We start from the raw sequence: 7,127 nt of genomic DNA, 5'->3' as shown, positions 1-7,127 counted from the left end.
ACACGTAGAAAATGAGGCACAGGAGGTCTTGGTGGAGTTTCAGAAGTGCCTGGTGAAAGCAGCTGCCCCATTTCTCTAGGTTTTCATACGTCTTTGTAAAATCTTGCAGTTTTGAAAGATCACACGATCATGAATGACATAAAGTTATATAGGCAAGCACCAGAAAATGTTTTCTGAAGCCTTGTAGTCAAAAGACCTAATTCCAAGACTTCACATGAGCTTCTTTGCTTGTAAATATTTTTTAACATTGCTCTGGTGGCTCAGTTACGATGACCTGGGATAGTTTGTTTTTCAGATGCTGCCATATTCTTGTCTTTGCGCAAATATGTTATTTTGAGTTGCTATTAAGAGCAATGATGTTAAATACTTACTTTAGATGGGAGAAGTGGGGGCAAAGAGAAAGGGACCTTTCCGCTACCCATTAGAAAGCCAAATTTTACATTTATTACAGGTGTTGACCACAACAACAGAGTCTTTTACTATCTCACAGTAATAATATGATCTCTATTTTGCTTAAGGTGAACAGTGATATTCAGACAGGAAGAATTACTAAAAAAGAAAAGATAAAACTTTAAATTAGAAAAATTACTTTCATGGTTTCTCTCCGTAATATATTTTAAGTCCAGAAGGGACCATTAAGATCACCTATATGCCAAGGATTTCTACACTGTGCTTTTTGATATATGGGGTCTCGAGTAACATACCATTTCTTTTGACCCTTGATGGGTCTTTGATGGACTTTTACAAACTACGTATGGAAATATTCACACACTTAGGGGCGTGCTCACAAACGGAAAGAGATTAGAGAAGCATAATTTTCTTTCAGAGGTGCAGTTGTTCTTTTTAGGATAAAAGTTGCACTGTGTTTTTGATACAAATTCAGTGACTGAAATCAGCACAAAGAAAAGTTTATCAGGCTGCAATAACTTTAATGTTTTGATTTCAAAGAGATCTATAGCAATTTTAATGAGCCCTTATTCTTGATTTAAAGTCTGGAATAGAACTGAGTATTTCTGGACATTTAGTGAGAAAAGTTATAGCAGTTGTACCATTTGCCAGCTGTCCATAACTCTACCCACTGCCATTCAGGACTAGACAGACACCATCATCACGAGAAGAACTCCCAACCTCAGCAACTCATTTCTACAGATCACTACCACAAATTAAAACATATCACTGATTAGGAGAGTAGTAATCTTGTCAAGAACCAGATTAAATTCTGGGTAGGTTGACTAGAAAAGGCAAATGAAGAGAAAGAAAAAGACAATCCATTCCTGCATTTGTTCTAGCGTCTGGGTGACCTAGGGAGTACCTATGGCAGGGAATGAGTTGTCCCCTCCCGCAGAAAAAGGGCTAAAAATCTTACTGTTCTTTGCGCTCACTAAATGAGGGTTGAGGCAATCCATAAGATAATGAGAGTGCCAGGAAACATGCTGAGTTGTTCTACTGCCTTGAACAGTTTCTCTCCAAAGCCTCCTTTATAAGCAACACAGCAGTAACTTGATTTTTGAAATATATTTATCCACTACTATTGTTAAATGTGCCCTAAGAATTTTTGTTTTCCAGAGGGATGAGACCATCAGCTTTTACATATCGACAAACAAGCAGAGAGAAAGCTTTTCTGTTAAGATATGGAGTGTCACTTTTTGTGGGGATAAAAGCCGGAGGTGCATAAAACCGAATTCTGCCATTTAATTACTAATCAGCAATGATCTGTCAGTCAAAGTTACTGTAATTCATGAACTGTTAAGTCAAAGCAAAAATGGCAAGTAATTAGACTGTATCCATTAGAGCTTCACTAGCACTCACTCACAGAGCTAGGGTTTCAATCTAAGGAAGAAATGGAAGTGTGAAACTCCTTAATATATTCAGCTTTTTAATTAGCAATCAGTGCTGATTTGTCAGCCATACCAACTCTAATGCACAAGCCATTGAAACACAGAAAAAAGAGGCATATTTTCAAAATCATTTATGCTTATATTTACATTCCCTCCAGGCTGAAACATTAGAGAAACTACTGAAATATCATCTTTGCCATCACAGAGCAGCAGAAAGCATGTAGAACTTACAATCCCACATAGCCAATGAATCACTGACCGTTTGGGTAAAGACAGAAGTTGAATATTTATGAGAGGTAGTTAGTACCTCCAAACACTGACAAATAAACATTACTGGTTGTAACCATACGTGAAACAAAATCTCCAAGAGCTCAGGTAATACAATTTATATGCCAGTTAATCCCGTTTTAAAGAATCCGTTAATAAATTGATAGCGTGCTTACCAGGCTGTTGCGCTTTCCTTGATCTCTGGATGGAGCAGGAGATGGTGGAAGAGAAGTGCAAAAAAATCATCCTTTACCTGATCTTCACAGGTGCCAGGGAGACCTGAGCTGGCGAGGCAGAAGGCAGCCTGCTTCTGGGCTTTGGTAGGTGCAAGATTTTACCTCCCCCAAAATCGGATGGGCTCTACAGTGCTCCTGGTAAGCTGAGCAGCAAAGCTGGGCTCTCCAGCATTAGGCCAAAAGCCACGTCCTTCTTCCTCAGCCCTCAAAGAAACTGAGGTGCTAGAGGGAGGGGGGGATAAGAGAGAGAAAGGTTCTCCTCTTCCTACTAATATTAGTATAAATATCAGAACTTTAGTTGCTTAATTTCACTAAGTACCCACACTAGGCCTCCCTAGGTGGGATAAAAACAAACAGATGCTTCACATCTCTTTGTAAGCATCTTTTTCTCACTACTTCATCTATATATGTATTTATATATATAATAACTTGCTTCAGCAACAGAGGGGAGCTCCCACCATAGTCAGACTCTACTTAAAGTCCCTGTCAGCATATGGATCAGCTGATAAAGTCACCAAGACAGCTTAAACTAATTACAGTTTGCAGGTAGGGTGTTAATTGCACTTCTAACTGCCTAAATTAGGCATACAAATGCATGGTTGCGTTCGTATAGAGGCTGATAGAATACTCTGTGCCAGCTGAAAATTCAGCCCTAAATAGTGGTAATGTTCTTATCTAAAAGTGACTTTTGTTTGCCTACCGTCTGACAGTGTTACATCTATTTCACTAGATGTTTAATTAGTTTGTTTTCATGGTGTTCTCATTTCCATTTTAGCTTTCATGACTGATGGGAGAGAGCAGGTTTCTGGCGCTGCACTTAAAACCGGTCCCAAGGCAAAGAAGGTGGCACCAGTTTGCCTTCACCCTTCCAATGTCAGCGCGTAGAGCACTCAGCCAACATTTGAAGCTCTCAACAGCTTTTGTGTTAAAGTACATTCTAGCTAGCCCCTCTTTTGTCTCTGATGGCTGGCTTTCAGAGGTTGTAAACATCCATCTCACAGTGGAGTTTTCAGCTCCTATTTTTGAAACAGTAACTATTTTCTGCAAAATACAGGTCAAGCCGTCCTGTTGAATCTACAACAGATTCACAAACAGGTGCTCTCAAGCAGCTATAATCTCTCCACCTTTTCTCTCTGCACAAAAACCTATACAAGATTAATCATCTTAGTCCATAAATGCTTTAATAGCTTGCCGTGAGGGGATGTTTATGAATTCTAGGTATAGGTTTGTGAATGGCTGGACCGCTCAAGCCCAGACTAAGCCACGCGAGGAAGTTCACGTGATTCTGGTATCAACAAAAGGAGGAGTTCAGCTCCAACCGGTGTCCCAGACTTCCTCTGGTCTCTTGGCCAACTGTGGCTTCGTTATAATCTCAGCAGGGTTTTTTCTAATTTTTTTTAAGCAAGCAAACAAACTATCCCTTCCTTATACATCACCCTGCCTCAGTACAAGCCTTAGTCGACGTACTCCTTCCAAACTACCACCCGATAGCTATACAGGCTCCTTAAACACTGTTTATAGTATAACCTTTTGAGCATCATTCTGTATTTCAACGAGTAACAAAGATAGGTTGGCAACACAATACGTAATTTTCTCAAAATATTGAAGGGCATACTTAAATAAACTCCATGGCAACGTACATCTAGCACACCTACTCAAAGGAATTTTCTTCTTGGAGCACTACTACCCAGAACTTCAAGATACACATACTAACAAGGGAAGGGAGCAAGCATGCTGCCAGCACACTGCATTCTCTTTGAAATTTTAGATCAGAACAGTGAGACATCCCCACCTAACACCCACCCCACAGAAGACCCTTTCCTTTGATAGCTGTTCTTCAATTTTAAGAGGCATCGATTTAGAGCAATGCTTAAAAGTAAGGATTATTGTAGCAATGAGCATGAGCTCATTGAACTGTTTGATTTTGTACAGCCTACGAGAAGAGAAGGTTGTGTTTTAAACAAAGATCATCTTTCGACCTCCTCTTCAGAGAGTTCCAGTCTTTGAATGAAAACAATTCTTCTGTACGCTGATGTGTGCTGGCTAACTCTTTAGCACCATGGTAAGTGAACGAGAGCTAGGTTAGAAAGAAATGTCCTCTTTATCCCGAAGTTTGTTCCTTAAAGAGTTGCAGAACAGATCCTATAGTTCTACTGATACAGAAATCTCAGCATAAAGACTTAAGAAATTACACTTAATTCAACTAAACTCTCTGAATTAAGTTTAAAAAAACATTCAGGAGATTTGAATTGTCTGTATCATGATTGGAGCTAGGTATGGTACAAAATCAGATGACTACTGTTACTCAACAAGGCACATCCCATAGCAGCTAGATGATAAGAGTATTATTATTTAAAATTCTGGTTTCGAGAACCAGTCTCACCTAAAATTTAAAACAACAGCAACCAAAATATCCCCCCAAATTATGTACCTGTTCTAATGCTACAACATGTGCATGCAGTATTGGAAATGGAGAAGGTGGGAGCAAACCTCTCATTTGTAAAAATTTATTTTTGCTTGTTTCTGTTACTCCGGAGCACGCCTCTAACTTAGAAAGCTCACTTCCACCTCTAATCCTGTTCAGTCACGTACTCAAGTTTCTCGCTGCTGCGTGACAGCTGTAAAACTAATAAGCGCACTCTCCCACTCCATTATCCACTCAGTCAATAGAAATACTGAGCAGACCCCCCGGGAGCCCCACTCAATATGATCATAGTGGATACTAATAAGATTTGCCATCCAATGGGTAGAGATCAGCCCATGTTGTATTTGCTCACTAGTAGTTTCCCCTCTGCTAGCAAACTTACAAGACTGTCATGCAAGACAATGCCTTAATAAAATTGGGTCAGATGACTCCTACTTTTTTTTTTTTCCCCCAGTATTCAAAAGACTTGTTACACTGCTCTAGGTAATTAGATTGAGAACAAGTTGTCAAATCAGCAAATCAGTGTTAATTATTACCTATCAGCTTGTTATTTTAACCCAAAATCTCAATGTTTTCACTTCTCTCACTGAAAAACTTCTGATCCTCTGACAGTCAATATCCAAAAAAGCAGTTAAGGGCTTCAGTACAACCCTAAGATACACAGTGGTAGTGTGTCCTCTCACCAGCGTGGGGCCAAGCATGCCTTCAAGTAACTGCTGCTAGAGCACATCATCTTAGAGTGTAGTCAAAGGGCAGTACAGAATCATAGAATCATTTAGGTTGGAAAAGACCTTTAAGATCATCCAGTCCAACAATTAACCTAACACTACCAAGTCCACCACTAAACCGGTTAAGGGGAGAGTAATAATTTCATGTTTCCTGGCTTGGTGGCTGGATTATTTTTCAATGAAAGTAAAAACTAGGAATCATTTAGGTTGGAAGGGATCTAGAAGATCATCAGTCCAACCAATTGACCCCACACCACCATGCCCACCAAACCATGTCCCAGAGTGCCATGTCTACCCATTTTTTGAACACTTCCAGGGATTGTGCCTCCACCACCTCTCTGGGGAGCCTGTTCCAATGCTTGACCACTCTTTCCATGAAGTAAACTTTCCTAACATCCAATCTAGACAAAGTAATGACACTTTAAACAAAAATGTAATGACAAAAAGTAATGACAATTTAAAACATTGCCTGTTTTAAATGATGTCATTTAGTTACAAAGAGACTGAGCTGCCATTTTTCTCTTAGTCCTGACATAAGATTTTCTTTTTTTAACAGTACACCTACTTTTTAATAAAGATAGGGGCATCTCATGCTGAAACTTGACATAACAGGTTAAGATAATAATGCATCCAGAATGCAGGAGGGGGTAAAGTCACACTGGAAGCAGGCAGTCTTCCTCATTCTTCTCCTCCTTCAAGAGTTAACAAGACTGAGCAGAACTAGCTCCTCCATTAGAAAGTTACACACAACAAATGAAGAGCAGTAGGACGCAGCACTCTGAGCAATCATTTTCCATTCATTTAGCAACAACAGAGCTGTGCAGTAGTGGTAATGACAAGATTAGGCAATACAGTAAGCACTAGAGGTTCAATTGGGCTTGAGTGCAAGTGAACTTGATAGAGAAGCTGAACACAAATAACTTAGAAATTAAAGATGACCAGAGGGCTAATGATAGGCTGATATCATCATAAGTTCACCTGGTGTTTACCAGGTTGAAGATGCCCTTCCAAAAATAACAAAAAAGAAACTGAAAACTGTTGTTGATTTTTTAGCATAGTATTTATTGAATAGTTTATTGCCTAGAGCCACTTTATTATATAAGTGTCAGTGCATACTTAGCTCAGGTGTTTCTTTTGAATGGATAAGGACAAAAACCTCATGGATACATAGATCCAGGGGAAAAGGGGAGAATAGTGAATATATTAAGGAAAAAAGTACTTTATTAGTAATAGCTATGTAGCTAATCAGAGTACATTTGTAGGCTGGAGCCCAACACAACTGTTTTATGTGAAAAGACAAAGTAGACTCTCATAAAGGCCTGTTTAGCAAAGCCAGAGGCAGTGTTATTTTAAACAGTTTATTTACATTGCTTGGATTGGCAAAAAGAGATATAAAAAACACATTCAGAAGCATCACTAATTACATATAGACATAAGACGAGACACTGGTGGTTAAAAAGAAACCAGAAGTTTCTTCTGATACAGACAGTTAAACCATTAATGAAATGCAGAAATATACATATTTAGATAGTTCCTGAGATAGCATTGCATCATACTAACTGTTCAGAGGAGATGAAAGAAGTGAACCATATAGTTTTGAAGGAAGACACAAATAAATGAGAAAGCAAGGTAA

The sequence above is a fragment of the Pelecanus crispus genome, chromosome 9 (assembly GCF_030463565.1).
Source record: "Pelecanus crispus isolate bPelCri1 chromosome 9, bPelCri1.pri, whole genome shotgun sequence".
NCBI classification, from domain to species: domain Eukaryota; kingdom Metazoa; phylum Chordata; class Aves; order Pelecaniformes; family Pelecanidae; genus Pelecanus; species Pelecanus crispus.
This window is presented reverse-complemented; position numbering follows the sequence as displayed.